This window comes from Poeciliopsis prolifica, unplaced genomic scaffold, assembly GCF_027474105.1.
Source record: "Poeciliopsis prolifica strain line A6 unplaced genomic scaffold, Auburn_PproV2 SCAFFOLD046, whole genome shotgun sequence".
In the NCBI taxonomy this organism is placed as follows: domain Eukaryota; kingdom Metazoa; phylum Chordata; class Actinopteri; order Cyprinodontiformes; family Poeciliidae; genus Poeciliopsis; species Poeciliopsis prolifica.
In genome coordinates, this window is record NW_026562421.1 from 3,334,757 (window position 1) to 3,358,185 (window position 23,429).

General features: G+C 36.9%; 1 long non-coding RNA gene across 1 annotated transcript; it reads right to left on the reverse strand.

Moving 5' to 3' along the window:
* LOC129377159 (uncharacterized) lies at nucleotides 1-23,178 on the reverse strand. The gene is made up of 3 exons (XR_008607887.1): nucleotides 23,076-23,178; nucleotides 21,947-22,133; nucleotides 1-640 (listed from the first exon to the last, which is right to left on the reverse strand). It is a non-coding gene; the product is annotated as an uncharacterized LOC129377159 (long non-coding RNA).
* Between the last annotated feature and the right edge of the window lie 251 nt (nucleotides 23,179-23,429).

A 23,429-nucleotide genomic window follows, 5' to 3' on the forward strand; every position in this document is an offset into this window, starting at 1 on the left:
TCAAAAATGTTTTCTATCTAATGAAAATGTGAGACCAGATTGTAGACTCCAGTGTCAAAGGGATTCTGCTACGTGACTTTAAACAGGCAAGAAACTTAAAAATCAATCACAAAATACGAAGCAGGGAAAGTTTCCTTCAGAATAAACAGATTTCTGACATATTTTTGCTAAACATGTGTTGCAAGATCCTAGTTACTACTGCATTCTGGGAAAAAAAACATAAGGAAATACTTGACATCAACATGTTAGCTTTTCTTTTAGGATGTCTTTATTTCTCTTTACATTTCACATTAAATGTCAGACTTGCACATCTATTTTCTTCTGTACTGGTCCGTCACTTCGTAACACGATGAGGCAGATAAACAGGGAAGCACAGAAGCTTCTGTTCCGGGTCCTTCCTCCCTTCGGAGCGGTTTTACCCAGCTGCAACCGTTCCCTGGAAAAGTGGGCTGATCAAGCCCAACTTTCTCTCTGCCTTTTATCATTTTCTCACCCTCTTCTTTCTCAGTAGGTGTTGGTTTCCAAGTACTTGTAAATTGGCACTCGGGGCAGCTTCAGTGCTGTCTGCTCATGAGGGAGGTGCCGGCAAATTGGCCATCAAACTGCAAAGCTACTGCCCAGCCAATATGCACCGCAGTTCCTGAAAGGTCCAGAGACGAGAAAGGTTTATTAAAAAAAAAAAGAAAAGTTTCCAGGCTCTGACAAATGAAAAGTTTTTCTGTTTTTTTCCAGTCACTCATGTGTCTCCATTAGTATCCTCCATTGCGTTTCTGACTGCCAGGACAGACTGTGCTGTAAGTGACGCAAAACGCCGTGTTCAGCCAACACAGATGCAAAACAATTGTTAAGAGTTCAGTTTTCATGCAGGATTCGAAGGCCTGGAATTTACCTCTGAATCCTTAAAAGAATGAAAAAAATGAGTTAAAAGTAGATTGAAGCACATTCTTATTTGTTTATCAAATTTCAGTCACAAGGAAGCTCAAAGACTTTATATCATAAAACCACAAAGTCATGAAAAACGTCATAAAGTCGACAATTTAGAAAACCAAAAATAAACGTTACATTTTGTCATGAGCCATCACTAAAATCCTCATTACACATCAGATATGTTTCATTTATTATGGTTTAAAAAGATTTGAAATATCTGTAAGACAGAAAATACTTTTTCACGACGGCTGTTGTTCACTAGTATAACCAATTCACCAATAAGCCCAAAATATCCAACAGAAATAAATGCATTTTGGTGAAAGCAGTTAAGACACTGAAATCTTTGTTCATTTGTATAGTTTTGGTCCAAATTTTGCTTATTTGATGTTTTGCTAGAAACAAACAATCCAATTATCTTCTAACTTTGTTGCCTTGCCAACTTCATGTAACAGGAATGATGAAGTATTTTTTTATAAAGCAGTGATAAGGTCCCCTTTAGTGGTGGCAATAACGCTGGGTTTCCTCTAAAAGCTTTGCGTTTGGCTTTGGGCAGCAGGAGGTGAATGCAGCCTCAGTGTTCTGGTATTGCTGAAATCCAATTTGCAGTTGTGCTGTACAGATGTTAGAGCAGTTTTATCCCTGATGCTGTTGAGTTGATTCTGTTCAATATGGTTTAGTTAAAAGTTTCAAACCTTCAGGGCTTCTGCTTCACGTTTCCCACCCATTATATTTATCTTGAAGATCATCTTTATATTTCTTTTTTAGCTTCCCAGCCTAATAAAAGCAATTTAAAATTCTGACAGCAGGAATTTAAACCTGTCCTTAAAGGGAAAATGGACTCAACATGATTCAATTTGAAAGAGGAAGACAACTTACATTTAGCTTAGTTTATGTTTAGCCAAGTTTGGTGAAAACAAAACAAACACGCCTGCAGCTTTTGTTAAAAGTTCTGTAAAGTTTTTATTAAAAAAAAAACAAAAACCTGATTTGGAACATTTTTCTTTTGCCTGATTTTGGGAATTTTGTCCTTTTATTTTTACTTGTATTATTTATTGTCATTTTTAGCCTTAACATACCATAATTTTAACTTTTCATGATTGGTCCACCTGATTATGCAATTTTTAAATATTACATTATTGATAATTTGATCAGTTATTCAGTCCTTAAGACTTTTTACCAAATATTTTTTTACTTGAGTAATTTCATGGATGGCTGCTGGGTTTTTTGGTCATTTAAAGGTTAAGATACACTCCAGCTTCATTTGGTCCAAAATGCAAAACGATGCTCCTTTGTCTCAGTGGTGTTACCGCCCCTGACCTCTAGGGGCGCTCCTCTTTCTCCTCTTGTCGTTTCAGCTCTGCCTGATGTTGCAGATCATCAGTGTAAAGAGCTCCGTCTCAAAGCGACAGGCCTCTTTCCCCTGGCCTTGATTTGCAGTGATCCTGTCTGTTTGCTGAACACTTGGCAGCTTGGCTGAATATTTCTGAGTAATTGTAAGTGAAGATCTAACAGGAAGGTGGTTTTGTTCACAGTGGAAGCTGGTAGGGTTTCCTCTTTCAGTCGTTTCTCTCCTGTTTTGTGGAGTCTTTGGCTCCACAAAAGCCAAAGACTTTGGCTTTATACTTCAGGCCCTGAAGTATAAAGCTTCCCTGGGTTGATTGTTTTGATAAAAATGAACACTTGTTTCCACAGTCAACAGCGCGTACATATGTTTTACACTGTGACAGAAACATCTTTGCAGTATTAATAGGTTGTAACAAAAGGGTAACAGTTGTTTGTTCAGATGTTTGCATCAAACCACCTAAAACTTTTCACCTCCAGAAAGCTTTAAATTTAAATAAATGAGAAACCAGTGGAGTAAAAACTGGGTTAGAGGTTTAGAAAACAGAGTATGGTTTTACCCTCCAGTGTAATGTGGACTGAAGTGATTTATTGGTTATATACCAGCCGATGGTATGTGGGAAAACATGGAGTCTCCAAACAGGCTGGGGCAGATATGAGTCACACCTGACAGCTTCATGCTGTGAATTCATCTACAATCTCAAACAAATAAGCAACAAAATGAAGGCTTGTGTTTGTTTTATAAGACTACAGATGATTGTTTTTATTTTGAGGACAGGGTCACACCCAGCAACAAGTTCGACCTCCCGTCGTCACTAAGGTAGGACTTTCTGTCGACTCCTGGCTCAGTCGCTCTCAGATGAATGAAGGTTTACTGGCAGAAATTTGTAAGCTAAGATAAAGTTTGTGATGACATCAAATTCTCTGCGAAGGAATCTGTTTTAATTGCACTGACTGCTTAGATTTTTTTGTTTTTCTGAGGTTTTCTAAGCTTGTTGAGTATTTTTCCTTCTCTGAGTTGACTTCATCATGCCTTGGGACTGGAGAACACAGGAAAGAAAAATGACCGAGTGAATGATTGTTGCAGTCAAACTGAGAATATCTACCTCTACTATTATAGTCTTATAATAAAAACCCAGCAAGTCTCATTTGTTTTTATTCATTACTCTCTTTTGTGGCAATAACAATCATCAAAACCAGCAGGCTATGAAATTTATAAGACTGAGCCAGGGCTTTTATTTTTTTCCTCCCTATATTCATTTTATTTTATCTTATTTCACTTTGAAAGAGCAGAGAAAGGTAATGCTTTTCTCCGTTATAACCCCGGACAGATGAATGCATCCAGAGAGATCATTGCTGGTTCTCATATTCCTCCTCTGAGTTCACAGTTCCATTTTCTTCTCCATGTTAGCTCTAACTACAGATGATAGAAAAGGTGAAGTAGGGCCGTGTGTTTAAGAAATAACAGAGCACAGATGAGATGTTGGTGGCAGAGTTGTCGCTCCTTCAGGGGACAAAATGGTTTTTGGGTTATTTTCCAGTTTCTAACATCTGTCACACTGTTTCTGATTTCACTGAAAACCAAGGTTCATACCATTCATCTCACCAGTAAACCGTGACGTTTAGTTCTGCTGCGCTCCTGTTCCGGACTGTTTGTGAATTGGGATCAAGGGTGTGGAGTTCACAGTGTTCTGCTGTGTCAGGATGAGGTGCGTTACTTTAGCTGACATATCAGCATCATGTGTTTATTTATCAAATCTTTAAAAGTCGTCTTAATTTCTGAGTTACATTTTCTAGATAATATAAAGACTTTCAGAACAAAACAAGCTTGCAGTCAAGTTTCACTTTTAGTTTCATGAGGTTTCAAAAGGTTGGTGAAAAATCTGCATTGCGTAGATTAAGTGATGAGTAAATCATATATTGCTGCAATATCAGAATCACAGTGGCATTAAGAAAGTGAAGGCAGCTCTCACACAGGATTTGATTTGCAAGTTACAAAACTGTTTATATTTTCAAATTAAATTTGAAACTTGGAAATCCATGTGGATTATTTGTCTTCCATCTGTGAAACCTGCAGTCTGTTTGGAAGCCTGTTGATTAATGATTTTCATCATCCGTCTTTCAGATGCATTTTGGAAGAACTGAGAAGAACAGAAACTACCTGATGCTCTTTCAAAAGAGAAATGTGTGGCCATTCTTGCTGAACATAAACATGTTGTTGTTCTTGTCTGATCTCCCTCATCACCATCTGAAAAGCTGCAGGCAGGTCATCCAAGCACACATTTTATGTCTGAAGTCATGTTGTTGTGCGGAGTCAAGGTTTTTAATGTCCGTCTCAAATAACCGCAGGCGTCCAAGGAAAAGACATTGGCATGATTTCATCATCTCTCTCTTAATGCTGGTAAGTTTTTGCACAAATTGGATAGATGGCAAGATGACAGATACATTTCACATATGCACCATTGGGGGCATGAATGCCATAAAAACTGTGGTTTTCAAATTATTTATCAAAGCTGCTGTGTTTCCAGGGTGGAATGAATACAGAACAACTCAATGATTAAAAACAAGAACTGGATGCACAAGTTTGATTGTGATTGTTTTAGTTTCTTCGACACTGTGTAAAATTATACATACTGACTGGATTATACACATAAGTGAGTACAATCCACCCATTTATTGTCCTCTGTTTCCCCAAGTTTGAGTAATGAAATTAAAGGGACTTCCAGACTTCTTGCTCTGCGGTGACTCTCTCCAGGTCATTCAGGGACGTGACCAGAATGACACGTCTAACCGGATATTCCCAGATGAGAAGTGAAATATGTTGTTCTTTTCAGCATATTCTGGATTCCGGTTCTCCTGACCAGACACCATTTTCTTCATGACCTCCAAAAGGAAACGCCTAACAGGACCTCTTGGGGTCAATATCAGTCACTGCCAAAGAAAATAAATATATTTGTTCCAAATGTCAGGAACAAGCTAAATTTTTCCAAAGTATTTTGACTTTGCAGTTTTAAAGATATGCTACAAAACAGTCAGCTTCGCTTTCTTAGATGGAAAAGCTTTCAACTAATAAACCATAAAAACAATGTAAAACATTTTGAAACGTCTTCTTGTTGCTGAAATCTGCAAAACAAATAAACTTGATTGATTGACACATTGATTAAGCTACTAAGACCACCAGTCCGATAAGACAGATACGTTTTTTCAGGAGGAACACGGCGCAGCCTCTATGTTCATGCACATTTGTCCATTTTTCCTCATTAAGCCAAATGAGAGCCGTGAGGACGGCTTGGAAATCAGGGCCTCAGCGTTATGACTGAGCTGCAGACACAGTTCCAGAGAACCCCTTCACCGTCACCCCTGCTGAAGCACACAGTGATTTCTAACGGGGCTTTCTGTTCGCCTGGTCAAACAGATATGAGATTCAGCACAGAGCAGTAAAACCGGATCTACAAAGAAGGCGACTGCCACAAGACATTTTGCCTTTATCTTTTCGAGGCTGACTGATAAAAGCTTCACATGCTTTGGGTCGTCTTTGTGCTGATGTATTGCCAATGTTCTGAGTCATTTCTTACCCTGAAATAAAATGAATTCATTAAGATAGCTAATTATTACCATTGGTTATTGGATTGCTATGAGTTATCGATCGCATTTAATTCAGTCAAAGTGGCTTCAGCAGACTTTGTTTCCCTGAGTGATGACTTTCAGACTCACGGCCAAAACATCAACGATAAAACACATCTTTTGGTTTTATCGTCCTGCAGTCTCTTCTTTCATCCCCAAGGGAAAATAAATAATTCAAGACGTTGTGCCTGTGCGCTGAATCATTTGAAGTCACCCTATGACCTAAATTCAATTGAAGCAACCCATTTATCTTCAAACATTCAGTCTTCAGGTATGCCATGTGGCATCTTGCCATGTTTACCTGACTTCTCTCATCTTTCACAGATGTTTGCACTTGCTGCGTTTCTGAATTACTGAATATAAACCTGAACTCTGCGCGCTTATCAGCATCATAAAACACAAATTTTTCTCTAGTTTGAATTAAGGACATTTTTCTGATAGTCTTTCCACGGTTTGCTAAGAGAGCTACAAAGCTCAAACTAATCTTAATGTGAAACAGAACAACTCTCGTCAAGGTTTTTGAGTTTTCATTTAATTATTATATAACAAACCATTATTTTGGGGGGTTCTCTTCAAATTAAAGAAAGAGGAAGTAATTTTACTTCTCCCACTTGCTTGCTGACTCCACTGTAGTCCAAATGACCTCCATTATTGAGAAAATGGAGTATATCAGTGAGGCAGAAACTGTTTGACTTTTTGTGTGTTGGTGAAACATCATCATGTTTCCTTCACTCAGCTTTCGCTGTGGCCACCTCATAGAAACACATTGCTAACGTTAGCACTGTTCCCTCAGGAAACACACAGGGAATTTGATCCGGAAAATCCCGATTTCCAATTCAATGAAGGACCCTCACCTACACGGCTCACAGATATCATCCATCTTGGGCTCCTGGCACATAGTATTCATCATTCCAAGCAGGAAACAGCTTGGATATAAGGATAAAGGTGCACTTATGTAAATTTCTGGGAGACAAACAGAGGTAACATAATTTTAAGGCTGTAGCCTGAATGCTGCATATATCTGTTGGGGTATTTGGAAAGGATTCACAATACAGCAGAAATGTTTACATTGACCATATATTGGAACTATGAAAAGAAATGATTTTATGGACACATGCCAATTACAAAAAGAAAAGCCTCACATTTTTCAATGAAACATTTTGGCGCTGCAATGAGACGGTTTATCCACCGTCTTGAAATGAGAGCATTTCACAAAAGCCAGCATTACCTCCAGCAGTGAGAAAGAGAAGAGACAAAACACGAAGAAACAGAAAGTTGAGATGACGCTTTGTGCTCTGGAGAGCAGGGCTTGAACTGCCACGCAACTACATTAGCAAACAAGCAAACGAGAGAGCAGTGGCAGGATGACATTTGCAAAGAATACTTAATGTTGCTGAGGCCATATCTGCAGAATACACATAGCATTAAACACACATGGAAAAACTAAGTCTCGCTGCTGATGTTGTAAAAACAATCTCAAAACATTAAAGATTTATTACCAGCTGTCAACAGACCTGCAGAGATTACCTGCAGGGGCTAATATAAGGTTTAGGATTGCATATGGAGAAATTTGAACAGTAACAGACCACATCTGGGCGCTAAATTAGAATAATCATAATGCAGATTTGTTTACCAATTACTATGAGCTGATAATATTCCTGCTCACTTTTTATCCTTTTCAAATGGTAAATAAATTGTAGATAGAAATCTGTGTAAAACAAAACAAAAAAACAGAGATGGTGCAATTAAGCTGTAGCCATAAAGATTTGCTCCTTTCTTCTGTCTCCAAGCAACTGGTGTCATCTCGCCGGGGTTTGACTGAAGGTATGTGCCCTTCTCCCCGACTTCAAGAACGCCTCTAAAGGTGAGCACAGCATTACATTTTCTATGTCCAGGGGAACTGACAGCACAATAACGCAACTGCTTTTAAAACAAGCCATTTATCCTCCTTTTGTACAGAGCAAGTCACCATTCAGGTGGGTCTATTTTTACCCTCTACAAGCTCCATCTAACATCTTCTGGTCGTTTACGGTTTCTTATACATTTTCAAACTGAATAAACCACTGCTTCGACTCCAGAGTTTCTGAATTATTTCTGCCTGAAGATCGGGACGTTAAACACTTACAGGACAAGGAAATACGTTTATATTAGTATAGTTATTGCTTAATACGAATATGAAATTTGGCTACATTAAAATATGTGCTTAAGCTGAAAACAACAGTGGAAACTACCTAAAAAAAATGTTTAATTTGATTCCAAATTTCTGAGCCAGATTTCTTAACCACATCTTTTTAAGATGTGGAAGAAAAAAAAATGAAAACGTGAAGGTGTTTTTCCGTCTACTGGTTTAGAGTAAATCAACCAGGCTATGCAGATGTTCATCAGATGTTGCCGTCACATATCGCTGTGACAAACAGGAAGTAGAGGCCGCTGCCTAACATGGACCACACGTCTCAGAGAGGTTTTGAAGAATGCATTGCTGTTGGGCAAGTTGTAATTGTTCTGTCACGTCAACCTCTATTGGCAATGCAACCCGCTGTCTGGAGACGCGGAGAAAGAAATAACATTCAAATGCATGTTGGCAGCAAAAAAAGCCATCATGTGAGCGTTTCAGATATTTCCATTAAAGTCTCTTTAATCAAGAAAAACAATCTGTGTCTGTCTTTTTACACATCATCGTTCACCATCCTTGTTTTTAAGAAAAAACTGTTTAAAACCTTTTTGTTGTGAGAAAACTGTTTCTAAAATTATTTTCAAAATAAAGTTTAATAATAATATCTGTCTTTCAACAATTAAAGGTTTAATTGATGTAAAATGTAAAAAAATCGGCATCTTGATTTAACCAGCTGATTTTCCTTGTAATGTCCAAAAAATTGCAAATCCAGAGTTTATCTCAAGCATCTATAATTCACTAGGCAAGTAGCTGGTAAGATTTGTACAGTATTAACTTCATTGGTGTGTTCACACAGAACATGATGTTTTAATGCAGTTTTTATTGGTTATACAGCTTTTGTGAATTGCAGATGGTTTATAAAACATAAAGGGTGAAGACAAAACCGAAGCGATGTAGTTTCTCCCACAGACTCTGCAGCAGAACAAGCAGCAGCTTGGTATTTATAGAACAGGCTTTTACTCCCGTTCTACATCATCCTGAAGCTAATTAGTCCAACGCCGGCAGAGAGGCAGCTTTGATAAACATAAAACAAAGAACAGTTGTATGATTAATGACCTGTCATGTAAGAAAATGTCTTTTCAAGGCTTTTGGGGAGGAACAAAAGCTTAAGTAGACAAGAACTATGACAAAGCTATTGAGATGGAAGCAAATTGTAAAGAAAAACACAACTCAAGGTCGCTGAACATCGTCCCACCTTGCTTACAAACAAGATTTAGATGAATAAGTACGTACATTTTCTGATGACAACATCTGAAATGTACTTATGCTCCACTTTCATGTAGTTTGAGAAAAAGCTTTTATGAGGGTTAATGTGAAAGTACATGAATTACTGAAGCCGAGTTCAGTTGGAGGTGACTTCAGTTACATAGAAGCTTTAATTGCAAATGGCTCCACCTTCTTTGTCATGAAATATGACCTGGTAATCATTAGCAGGGCCCCATCTGAGGGTAGCAATGGCTGGTAGGGCAAAGGTCAATGAGTCTCATGGGTATTTGAGGTCAAACTAATGTGCAGGGGAATCAGTGAGATGCTGAAATCAATGCAAGGCATCATTTGGGCAATGAATAATGTAAAGTTTTCTTTAAAACTTTTGCACTAATAAATTATGGGAGATATGGGGGAATTTTTTCTTTGAATTCCCTCGAAATAAATTAGCAAATACACTTTGGTCTATATAGTATACACCATGCTTCAAATTATTATGTAAACTGGATTTAAGTCTCAAAAAGATAAATTTTTTTGTTGTGCTATTAAATTTATAGACGGTATTGTGAGTCAGGGCTCTTTGAATCACTATAATTAATTTCAGAAAGCTGGTTGATTAGTTTGTCTGGTGAGCTCAATTAAAGGAAATCTACTTCAGAAGGATGTTCCACATTATTAAGCAGGCCACAGGTTTCAATCAATATGGAAAAGAGAAAGAATCTCTGCTGACGAAAATTATCAGATAGTGTCGTGCCATATGACATGAAAACATTAGACATTTAACAAAAACTGAAGCGTTATCGTTGTACTGTGAAGAGATTTGTGGCTGATTCAGAACAAAGATGGTTTGTACAGATACAGACATAATGAGGTAGGTTTCTGTTAGACAAATCTGTGGGATTAAGAAAACAGTTGTTAAAATGCCCTTACAAAGCAGCAAACAGTGATTAGAAGCTGCTGGAGCCTCAAGGTGGAGGATCCTCCAGAGGCTTGCGGTGCATGAACCGACTATTGGGGCCCCTACCAGAGCTCACAAGCAGAAACAGTGGCAGTGGGCCCAGCCGGACATGAAGATTAATTTTCAAACAGACTTGTTCACCCTGGATGGTCCAGATGGACTCAGTGGATTGGTGGTGGACACGGCTGTGACATCAGCACAGCCAAAGAGCTAAATTAAAGATCATATTATGGAAATAAGTGCCTCTTGTTGCCACATACATTTTTAAATTGTAAAGCAAAAATGAAATTGTTTTCCAGTTAATAGTTATTTCTACCTCATTTTACTTTTCAAGGCAGTGAGGGCGTGGAGCCGGTTGCATCCGGCTTAGAACTGTCACTTTGGTGGACCTTGAAACTTTCCTGTCATTAGAAACATTGTGAACCGTCTCTCTACGATGCCAAATATAATGTGGTTGACACATTTTAGAATCATAAGGAAGGATAAGCTGGGGATCCTGTGAAACTCCTAAAACTGCTTAGAGAGAGAATAAAGTTACTTTATCCTGTTAAATGTGCACCGCCAGCATCAATATGGCTTCACCAGAGTTCTGCTACATCTTACTGTTTGTGCTGTTTTCTATTTGAGCTTTATATAATGTTAGAATGTTGTTGATTTAATTCTTTAATGCATGTTTGAGAAATCCTTAAATCTCCTGTGTCAACCATTCAGGGGTCCCTAAACACTTGGTCATACAGAACACAGCTCCTCCAGACTAGCGGCAGCAGCAATTAGCAAAGTAATCAGACAGTGATCCTTTCACCTCTCTTGTCCATATCTTTGTGTATGAATCTCTCACTGGCTCATATTTCTGTATGACTACCATAAACATTAGATTCTGGATTTGTACAAATTCAAATGAAGGGATTCAAGGTCACAATTTTACAGCAGAACCAAAGATAAAATGTAGCTGGTTTTGTCACAAAATGTGAATTTAAAATGAAAAAGATTTGATAAGCAGCCTTTGTAAATCAATTATGTTTTTTTTTTTTCCACTTGATCTCTCCTTTCTGAACAAGAGAATAAATCCATTGAAAATACCAAGGTTGGAAAGCACTTCAACTTTTATTTTGGCTTCCAAATATCAGTCCAGGTTGGACAGTGTCGCTATAGTGACTGAATAAAACTACTTCTATATCCAAAGCAATATCTCAATTATGTTAGCAGCTTTTGCCACTAATGTCAAAATAAATAAAGTAAAAAGAAAAAAATCTCTGAACTTTCCAAACATTCCTGACTTTTGAACTGCTGAATTTCGGAGAACATTTGTGTCACTTTTACTGTCTGTTTGTCTCAATGGCTTTCTCACAAAAAGCTTTTTCAGGTTTCCTTCAAGCCTTCACCACCTGTGATATCAAACGGTCTTTCTAGTGGAGCTCCAGGCCGGTGGGGCTCACAGGGGATGAAACTGATCCACCTGAACGGAAATAAGTCAGGGCAAAAATAACTGGGTTTCATAGGGTGATGTTGGTGCTTTCAACCAAACCTCCAGAGTCACTCCTAACCATTCCTGAAAAATATGCATGAAGCATTTTTGCTATTTACCATTTAAGGTAATCAGTCTGTCTTGGGTCTCAAGCTGATGTTGTTTTTAGTGTCCCTGAATATAAATGTGACATAAACGGACATTTCTCTCAGACACTTTTCAAAATGACAAATGCAGGAGAACATCCCATTCAGGTAAGCAAGATGTGTGTCAATCTGCATAAGTCAGGAAAATTGCGACAGGAAAATAGTTCTTGTATGAATTTGCTCCAGTAAAACATTTTTCTGTTCCATTTATCACAAATAATAAACATGCAACTATCAAAAATGGCTTGCAATGTGTGGGTTTAGACTGAACGTCCAGAATAGTCAAAAATGTTTAAAATGTTTTCATTAAAATATGAAAGCATATGAATACATATAAATAGTAATTTTCTGTAAGTTATATATATATTTTTTTAACTCTTAACATGTTTATATTTTCAGCAGAATATTTCAGGTCACTCTGGACCTCGGGTTCCAGTAAGGTCTTATCACACGTCTCAGGAACTTTATTTCCCTAATATATATATTTTCCTCCCTAATTCTGTCAAATGCACATGTTAAAAACACTGGCGTTATCTTAGGAACGTTGTTTTTGTCTGTAACCTTGTTTACTGATTGATAGATAAGTTTCATTTCCCTAAAGTGCACAAAACTTTGTCTATAAAAAAACCCACCATTTTGAAAATGCATTGTTTTCATTAAATGTGAAACAATTAAAATCACACATGAATAAGTTCGTTCACACAATAAGCTGTTTTATTTGATGTGAAAAGTTTTCCAATACAATCAAATTTGCAATTTTGCTAAATTTGATTGTATTAGTGCTCAGCTCATGTCTCTTAGCACCGATTTTGTCATCGCAATAAAATACAATAACTAGCCATGAAATATTTGGGTTTTTTAATCACTTTTCTTTTAGAGTTTTATTTAAAAGATAATTTGAATGTATTTAGTACTTGAATGTATTTAGTACTTAAGGATCCTATTTCCAAAGGGCACATAATTCCAGGATATGGAATTATGTAAATTTCACTCTGTGATTAACTTTACATTATCATTAATTATCATTAATTATTAGGTTCCATCTGCAGGTCTGAGCAGCTGGAAAGACATTTCTCAGGTTAAAACGTCTTGGTTTTAATGTAGGGTCAAAGCCATCCATGGCTTTCTGGTAAAGAAACAAGGTTTTGAAATCAAAACCATGATAGTGTGTTTATAGGGAAGCACAGGACTGGTATGGTAATATCTTTTGTCCCAGTAAGAACCTGCTGCAGAACCTCTGATGAACTGCATTCAAGGGTACGATCGCCGTCAAACAGCTGAGCGAAGAGCAACTTCTCTGACAATCTGCCAACATTCTCACCATCACAACTGATTCAGTTGAGAAACATACAGAATGAGCGACATGAGCATGTTCTGCCTCCCAGACATGACACATTGTGTGCAGTGAAACAGTACAATGACATTAATAGCATTTCTCTTCTAAGGCGCAATCAGCAAAAGTAAAAACTATATCAAACAAGTTCCAATTACAAGAACAAATCTCATTTTAAAAAAGTTACAAAGGAAAACAAATCATCTGAACCTAAAATAGTTTGAACAAGTTCTTTTCTCAAAAAGATTTTCTTCAAAACCTAAAAGCTGAACATTGAACTGTAACGGAAAAAAAATATTATTCAGGAAGTGCAAACTGTTAATAGTAACCACTTAGAAAACCAAATTATCTCTATTAAGCTGTGTGTCGTCAATCACTTCAACCATGAACATACTGAGGTTAAAATGATTCTCACAGGAAGCTCCTGATGGCCAGCTCCCACTTCAATCAATTGATTAGTGATTACACTACGATCTGCACTTCCTGTCAAAAACAGTTTTTTATCCGCTGCTGCACATGTGCAGAGCATTGCAATGATCACTGTTTCTAAATGTCAGCAGTGTATGAACTTAAATGGTAGGTGTTTTATTTTTCTTCTGGCTTTTTCTCTGTTCTAACTTTTTGTAGTGTGTGTAGGGCAAAGTGTCCATATCATCCAAGAATGGTGAGCTAATAAAGAAAGGTAGATACCATGGAAGGAAAAAGAGCCTGGAGCGACAGCTTTATGTCAATAACAGTAAAAGTGGCAGCATGGGCATGCAGAATCATATCTACAGCTACAAGGCAGAGGAAAGAGCTGCAGCTTCAACAGGTTATGGAATACGTTTTTCTTACACATGGTCCATAAATTCAAAATGTCATTTTTCACTTCACAGCATTATTCTACCCACACCGACACAATCTCCATCCTTACTTTAAAAACAAGAAAAGTCATTTGCCACGCAGACACATTCTTTTGAGTACCACAAAACTAAAGACAAACAGCTCTGAAGACTTAAAAATTTTGTAATTTGGCACAAAACTCCACATTTATCTAAATCAGTCAGAGCTTGTTTGTTTTCTTATTATATATACATCAGCAGCATAATTTATCTGTGAAGATATTTTCTCACATTTGCACCCAAAATGATCACAATCTGTCAGAATCTCAAACAAATGGAACTAGATTTTCATTTAAAAGAAGAATTCCAGCAGTCGAACCATGAGAGGTTTTCATTTTTGTCTCTTTCGTGAGAGGAATTCATCAATCCATTTTCTCCTAGAGGACTAGAGTATTACATGCCTACCCACAGAAATTCAATCATTTTTCACAAGATCTTAATCTGCTGGGTCTCAGGGGGTCGGAGGCTATTCCAGCTGTCGCAGGAGAATAGCAGGAGAAACCATAATGATGCTAAAATTAGCTGTAGAATTACCAGTTAACCCAGAGTCACGCTGCTCCTCCCTGTGCCTCAGCGGGCTTCTTTAAGGGGAGTTGGAGTTTATGTTAACGTAGAAATATGGTACATTTTTACGTTATTGAATTAAACTAATAGGACACAACTAAAACGAGTGAAACAGATGCAACCAACATCAGAATAATACACAGAAGGTATTGGAGTTACATTGTTTTATTAATTGTCATTACACAATTTCAGAGTTTTTCACCGTCAACAGAAAAAACTGTAAATAAATAAAACGGTACAAGAAAATAGAGATTTCAAAATAAAACAGGAAATAAAGTTGACAGTGAAAACATCAAGTTTGGAATAAGAAAAACATAAATAGACACGAATTTTGATAAAATCTAAACTCTAAAAGGATTGTTTGATCATGCTACAAACAAACAGTTTAATCTACTAGAATAACATTTAAGACTGAACAAAAATGTTTATTCTTTATGTAGTTATTTTTACAAATAAAGTCTATTGTTTATTGTTTTTGTATTGTTTTTCATACTTCCTGGGTCAGTTGTTGTAGAACCAACTTTAATTACACTAACAGACACAGGCTGTATGTATTTTTCATTTGTTATTTTGCCTGTTTTTTTATTGGAAATTTTTATTTCAAATTGTGCTGCCTTTACTTATATTGTGTTTCTACCAAAAGACAATATTGGACATGGACATCTCATACTGTAATAATTTGGGGAGTTGTTCTTGTGTTTAGGACATTCAAGGTCCAGATGTCAAAGTAAAATTCTTAAGAACTCCAGGATGCTGATTTTTCCAGGATTTTATTAAGATTTAATGTTTGGTTCTTCATATTATTATGATTATTGACAAAATATTCTAATAAACCTCTGAAAATACAAATGATTTCCCTGTTTGACAATAACTCTCGTTCATAATTATAAACTATACAATATAAAAAGTGTTCTTGGTTTCTTTTGTCCCAAACTACTAACAGTAACTTCATTATCAGAACAAAAGGAAATGTGTTCAGAAGCTGCTTATCGCAGCAGACATTATGCAGATTAGTCACTTTTTTCATGTTATTAACAACAAGTGTTCTGTGAAACACTTTGTTTAAACCCTGCAAGTCTTTTACAAGAGAAATTTGATTTTTAATTTATTTTTTTTGTATTTACAATGCAACTGGAACAAATGCAGAAAGGATAAAAGGAAATCAGAGACAGAAAACAATATGGAGGCTGCAGCCTGTGACGTATCATTCAACAGGATGAGAAAGCAGCGAGCCATCTCCTGATAGCATCTGACAGCAGCCTGGTGACATGCCCCAGGGATGGAAAGAGATGGAGAGAGGGTGTGAATCAAATGCTAGCACAAGGAAGAAAACTGAAAATTGATTAGGAAAAAAACATACAGAAAGATCTGAGGGAAAAGAAATAGAGAAGATCTGTAAAGAGAGAAAAGAGTTAAGAATTATCATTCAACCACCTGGCAGAAGCTGATACTGACAGGTGTTAATAACAAACTGATATCTGTTGTTGACTAGCGGCTGAATGATTGAACATCTTCCACAGCAGCTAACCATAGCGTGATAATCTGGAGTTCACCCATTTGTTTGTGTCGTTTTCTTCAGTGGTTGTTGGTGCAACGCCACCACAGGCAAGGGGTGGAACAGATCGCTTCCTACAGTAAAAGTGGAACAAATATTTACATTTTTTGATCAAAATATGTGACATTTGAAGAACTTGGAGAAGATTTTGCATCACTGTAGCTGTGTCCGAATTAAAAGTCTGCAAAAAGAACAAAAAAACAACGAAGTTGAAGTTTGTTTTTTACTTATGCATTGCTCCTGATTTCCACATTATTCTTCACCTTTTATAGTAAAGGATGTTCCATAGTAAAAAAGAAATCTGTTAGTTTGATTCTAAAATGTTCAAACATGTCTTGCACATTTCCACCAAGAATAAAAATAAGCAAATCATTCATTTTCAAATATAATACTCTGCAAATCTGGGATAAGCCATGACAGTTAAATAAAACTGGTATGTTTGAAGACTTAACTTTAATCAATCAAACCGATTTGCTCAGGAATAAATTAAATAATTGCAAACCAAACATTTTACAACCAGTACGTTTCCAATTTGTCAAAGTCTCTCCATCCTCCACATCATAAATATCAGTTAAAACTGATGGGATTACTGGTGCAGAACTGGGATTCCGTCCTAAAGTCATTTGTTCATAATGAACCTGAAAGCTATTTAGTAAAAAAAAAAAAAAAAGCTCTGTTTCCATTACAAATGTGCGCAAAACTTTGTTGATATTCCACTAATGATGCTACAATATAATTCCGCAACTGCGCTGTTTCCATTACATAAACAAAAAAAAATCACACATTAATACATTTGTCTGTCATAATTCGTTAAGAAACATGCCACGCCATCATTATCCAACTACTTCCTGTGGTCTTCTTCGTGGTTTCCGTCAGTATTTCTACCCGACTATAATGTCAATGTCAATGTCAAATTTATTTATATAGCACTTTAAAACAGGTATAAAACTGCACCAAAGTGCTGCACAGGAACAACAGTAACACTAGTAGATAAAACAGAATATCAAAAAATTGCTTCAGTTAAAAGCCAACGAATAAAAACGAGTTTTATAAAATAGTGTACCACATCGATCAGTGGCAACGAGGCACGAGGTTGTAAATTGTAATCAGAAACAATCTCACTGACAAGCACCGCTAATGAGGAGATTGTTGTCACTAATGAGGCCATCAAGGTCTCATGAAACATTGGCCCGAGCCTCTATCCAGGGTTTATGAGGGCCACTGATGCTGATGATGGTAACAAACCCCCAACAACATGTGCATCTCAAGGTGTGAGTTCTTGTGAGGCTGCACTATAGAGGTTAGGTCGATACTTAAAGCCTATGTTTAGATGCAAGCTAAATAAAAAAAAAAATTAAAAAGTCTGATGTTGACTTTAGCACAGGAGGACATCTGGTGGCTCTGTGTCAAACTGATCTGACAGAGAGTGCACAAGTCAAGACGGTACCTCTGCCCTTTAAGAGATGGCCTTTTCAAAGAATATTCCTCTCTTGTTCAGTGATGTGAGCACACACAAAAACAGTCACTGCTGACATTTGCCTTGCCACCTGCCTGTGACACTTGCACACACAGAGCGAGAGGGCGGGATGAACCGGGATGCTGATGCTGCAGGTGGAATATTCCGTCCATTTCAAACCAACATCTCTGCCCCAGCAACAACGCCAAGATTTTACTGCAAGTATTTTAGAAAAATGGGATTACAGATTGTCTTACTGATAAGGAGCATTCGAATATAGCACCAATATTTGGTGGGATAACCGTGAGGTTTTCAATGGGGTTCAGTGCAGAGGGCTCTTATTTTTTCCCAGAGTTGCATGTATGGAAGGTAGGCTAACCCTAAGGTAGCCTAACCCAGAGGAAGGTTAACCCCGAGGTAGGCTAACCCTAAGGTAGGCTAACCTCGAGGAAGGCTAACCCCGATGTTACAATTTGATTAAATTGACCATCTTCATTCACCCTTTTGCTGGAAGTTGCTATAACTTGAATCAAGCCCCTTTTAACAACTGTGAAAAGACACAAAGATACAAAACTGAACAGAGTGGATGAAGAAGAAAGAAGCTAAACACACGTTTCTCAGTGTGTTCTAGTTTAATTGGATGAAATTTCCCCAAACGTCCTTCATTCCATATCATCATGTAGTTATTCCACATCTGCCAAAACAACCCACAAAGAAGCACTAAAATGATGTTAACCGCAAGCTGCTGAAGATCTAACTCACAATAAACATCCTGATGGGAATCTGTGATTTTAATGCATTTCATGTTTTTCCAGTAAATTTTATTACAGAGAAAAAGAAAAGAAGCAATTTGCTTCGGACTGCGATCCAGGGAGACTTATAATCACAATCCTGAATAAAGTTTTACTAATAAATTCACCAGAAATCACTCACTGGTTGGGTTTAGACAACAGCTTGCAAAAATCATGACAGTCTCTGTTGAAGTGCTGTAAAAAGATTCGGTGATGTGAGTGTAATAAATGGCTGTAAAACTTTATTGCTAATTTATATGGATAAGAGGCATCTGCTTTAAATTTGAGTGGCTCAGGACTATTTAAGGAAATCTTCTAACCGTATCCATTTCTTTTACATTTAACAGAACAGCATAAATAATCTGATCACCAGCTAAGCCAGGCTGCCATTTATTGTTTTTGGATATTTTGAAAAATATCCAGACTCCATATTTACCAAAACTTCACTGCAGATGTTACAAAATTGACAGTCTAATAAAAACATATGCAACAAACAAATTTATAATTATCTGAATGCCTTAATAATATAACAGTTATTTGAGCATAATATAGTTATTGTATTAAAGGCTCTTTTTTCCAAGATGTTTAGGTATAATTTGAGATTTTAGTGGGCTCCTTAGAATTTTTTACAACAAAAAAACTGAATAAAGCAGATGATGAAAACATTCTAACTTTGTATTCTGTTATTTATTGTAACCCATTCTGAGTTTCTTTAACTTTTACATTAATGTTATCAAGCAAAAAACTGTAATGTGCTCCTTAAGATAATCAAATCTAAATCTCCAAAGTGTGCTCTTTTATATGGAGATGACTTTTCTCATCATTATGTCAGCAAGATGCTGCTTTTAATTGCTTGAGTTTTAATCACTCCATTAAATATACAGAAATTAAACATGATTAATCAATATTTCACATCATTACAGCTGAATGTTTATAGAAAGCAATCTGACTTTATGGTACATTTACTCAGATCCTGCAATAAAATGTAAATGATTGCTTTAAAAGCTTTTCTATTTGTTTGTCACTTTCAGTTCTTCATCAATAAAATCCAGTTCAATTGCTTTCTGAAGTCATAATCGTGTACCATCCTTTGGGGAATTTTTGGCCTTTTATTTCTGATGTTAATGTGAAATTATGGAGATGATTATATCTCTGCATTATTCAATTTATAGGAATTTAGTCCATTTAGCTTAAGTTGCAGGAATAAAGATATTAAAATCAGCAGTATTGGTGAGATTTACAAGCAACAGCAATATGTTTCATCTTATTTATGAGCAGCTATAAATCACTAGGACCCGCTTCACTACACTGAGTTTTAATCCTGAGAAAAGGATGTAACTGGTGCATTATAATAGTATTTTACTTTACAACCATTAGAGAACAACAGCATCATAAAGACCAAGGAAAACAGCAGACAGGTGAATGAGAATCCTACACACCCGAGGATGTCTAGAACATTTTTAAAATAGCTGCTCTCCATCCAGTCTGACAGAGCTTGAGTGATTGTACGAAGATTAACAAACAGTTCAATCTCTCGATCGGCAAAACTATTTATCTAAATAGATTGTTCCTATATGTGGATGGATATCCGTCTATCTAAACAGATTCATAGATGCACAAGCATCGTTTTGAGAGAGAGCAGAAAAAAGTTTGGAAGTGAGCAGAGAGGAGAGGTAATCTGCACAGAGATGAGTTTTACACAAACCAAAATATGAGCATGAGCACAGAGATGTGAGAGAGAACTTTTGAAAGAGAGCAGAAGTTTTGAGTGCAAGTAGTTTTGGGTACAAAAATCCTGCTTTCAAACTGAAAATGTGCGCTCTTGACTCAAGGCCGTAAAATATCACCCACAGAAAACTGACAGACATTCACAAGAAGACTAACAGTTTTAGTTAAGAGAATCAGGGTTCAACAAAGAGTGCTTTAACTCAGATTTGTTGTTACTGCCTTCCACTCCACAATTATGCACTACTTTTTTATTCCATTACATAAAATTCCATTTAAATGTATTGAAGTTTGTGCTTATGTTTTGACAAAATATGAGAAAACCAATGGAGTAGCGATTACATTTGCAAATTGTCAGAATAAAGGCAAGAGTCATGGTCTGTACCTCAACATAAGATGCAGCATTCTGGATCACTGAAGGGTTTTTAAGGGAGTTATTAAACTAGACATTATTCTAAATATTAACTTTTTCTGTACTTCATCTGTTTAAGAAAGGATGGGCTTGATGTTGTCAGAGGAAAGAAAACAGATCTGAGTACGTTAAAAACAGCAACAGCAATATGTGGTTACTGTAGCTAACTGGCAATGAAGAATGTTTCAGCAGGAAATGTTAATTAGTGCAGCTGATTTCCATTCACTCTGACTGGACTTGTAGGATTTGTGGCAAAGATCTGAAGGTTACAACCACAACAGATCTCCACTGAGAATAATGAAACATCCATCCCTGCACTTTCTCTATCAGACAAAAGAACATCATCAATTAGTCATAGATGTGTGGCGACTCAAAGGAGGAGAGACTGAAGTTTACAAGTAGAGAGCAAAGTAACTAAATTGGAATTAACAATAGTAGAAACAACAGTTTTCTTATTATTATACAGGTTTCCCCATTGAATAGAATGCTATAGCTGTTGTGCAAAATATTGCGGTGAATGGAAGCAGCAGAAAGTCTCAGTTTCCTCAACAGTGACATAACTGTCCAAATGCTGCTTCAAAGATAGTCTGCAATAATCTTCTGTGCAGATTATTGCAAACTATCAGGTAAACATTCAATAAAAGACCAGAGCCATGGGAAGGTAAAACTGATCAAAAATAAATAAAAGACAAAAAAAAAACATTAAACTAAAACATAACTCTGTTCAGGATCAAAGTTGGTCCTGAAACTCCTAAAAGGTTGTTTTAGGAGTTTTTACCTTAAGTTCAATGCATGTTTCCACCTTTTGTGGCAATTGCTACAGCATAGTACTGGAGAAATGATTTGGCAGGGTACGTGAAGAAATGTGGGGGTTTTTTTTGTCTTCCCAAAACTCTGAGCTACAGAAAAACTTTAGAAGTTGGATGAATGATCATAGCAAGCGTTTGCTCTTGGACTGTCATCACTAACTTGCCCTACATTCATCAAATTAAACAGATGCTTCATATTTCTCACCATTTTGCTAGCTAAAAGGCTTGGAAACTAAAAGAAATCACCTGGTCGGAGGTGTTTGAAGAACATGCACTCTGTAGACACAAAGGAAAGAAAGACTGGCTCAGCCGGAAAGGAAGACGGATCAGTTTGTCATCAGAATAAAGCAGGTCTTACGTTAGCCGTTTTCAGTTTTTTATCTTGACAAACATGGACAGCAGAACCAAGACTATTTTCTTCGAAAGTGGAATATTAAATGGCTATGTTTCAACTGATGAGTCATTTCCTTCTTTCAGAAATTGTTTTTAGGAGTTGGTTCTACAAGTGAAAAGCAGATACTTTTTCAAAAAGCAGACACCTGACTGCGGCAGAAAAGAATCAAAAGGGAAGGAAGCAGACCTGGAGCTGTCAGGAGATCAGATGGAGGACGGACGAGGAGGATTCATCTTTTAACAGCAAATCCTCTGTAAAGGTGCTTGAAAAACATTTCAGGACATGCTCCAGCTGTTCTTCCTGCTGCAGTTCAATGTGCACATACCCATCCTGGAGGACAGTGCAGATAACAACGCATCGCAGCCATGGATTTCTGTGGTTTATAAAAGACAAGAAAAGTAAAACGTTAGAAAACTCAAAGCAGGATCACTAATGATTTGTGATTCTGCAGTTTCAGACTTTCCTCTACCCGGCTATTACTTCTATAGCAAGATTTTTTTAAAATCTATAGCCATGGACAGCTGTTTTTGTGACTCAGACAAATATCTCCCATAGAGGCATTTTTTCACCCTCTGTACCATTTACCAGATGTCTCTTTCAGTCTGATATCAAACAAACACAGACCTTATACTGCAAGACACTTCAGGAGGAGCAGTTGACAGTTTCAAAGGCTCCCTGCTGCAGTGGACAAGTAAATACCTGAGAGGTTAAAGCAGAGGAATCTAATTCTGTAAGAAAAACACCTTTTTCAGGGAGTGCTATCGAAACAGCCTGAGCTTTAAATACTTTCTAAGATGTGGCTCTCAAAGGAAAGTGATGTGCATGTGATTTGAGACTCAGATAAATCCCCTTGTTTCATCAGGAAAACACATTGAGGATCCCACATTTCAGCAAGCAGTCCCAAAATAACAAAATTAAGAGGTTCCCAATATGTTGATATGACTGACCAGAAAGCTCCAGTTATGCCTTTAAAGAAAAACAAAAACTAAAAAAAATCATTATTGTTATTTTACCGTCTGGTGTTGTGAAAACATTGCAATATTTGCTATTGTGTTATACTCAAATCAACACAAACTTAAAACACAGATCTGAACCTTTAAAACAAACCATATGAGCATACAATCACCAATTATGCTTTATTTGACCTAGAAATTATAGCGCACATATTTTACTCCTTAAACATGAGTTAGCATTGTGCTAATTAACTGCAAATGTAAAACACAACCCATGAAACTACTAGCATGTTTGTTAGCTTAAAGCTCATTTGCCAAAACACTTTTATATATAAAACATATTTCTCCAAAGTCAACATTACCGCGTTAGGTAATAATCAAACGAAGTAGTTTGAGGTCCATTTAGCTTTCGAGCTTCAGCTGGTGGCGACATCGAACTACTTCCGGTTCGTCGTCATATCGCTCCTGGTCCGCCATGTCACTTAAAACATTAGTTGTAGCGCCCCCTGGCGGAATGGGAGGAGTGAATCCAAAGTGCTTCCTAAATTCAAAAGATATTGTAGTGAAAATCCAGGGCTTGAGTGGCAGAACGTGATGGAACATGATCTGAGAGTTTTTCATAATGGAAGAGTAACAGCTGAATGTAGCAGATGAATGGACAGTATGACATTGTTCAGTGTGAAACAGCTTGAATACTGTTATGTTGAATAGTTTGG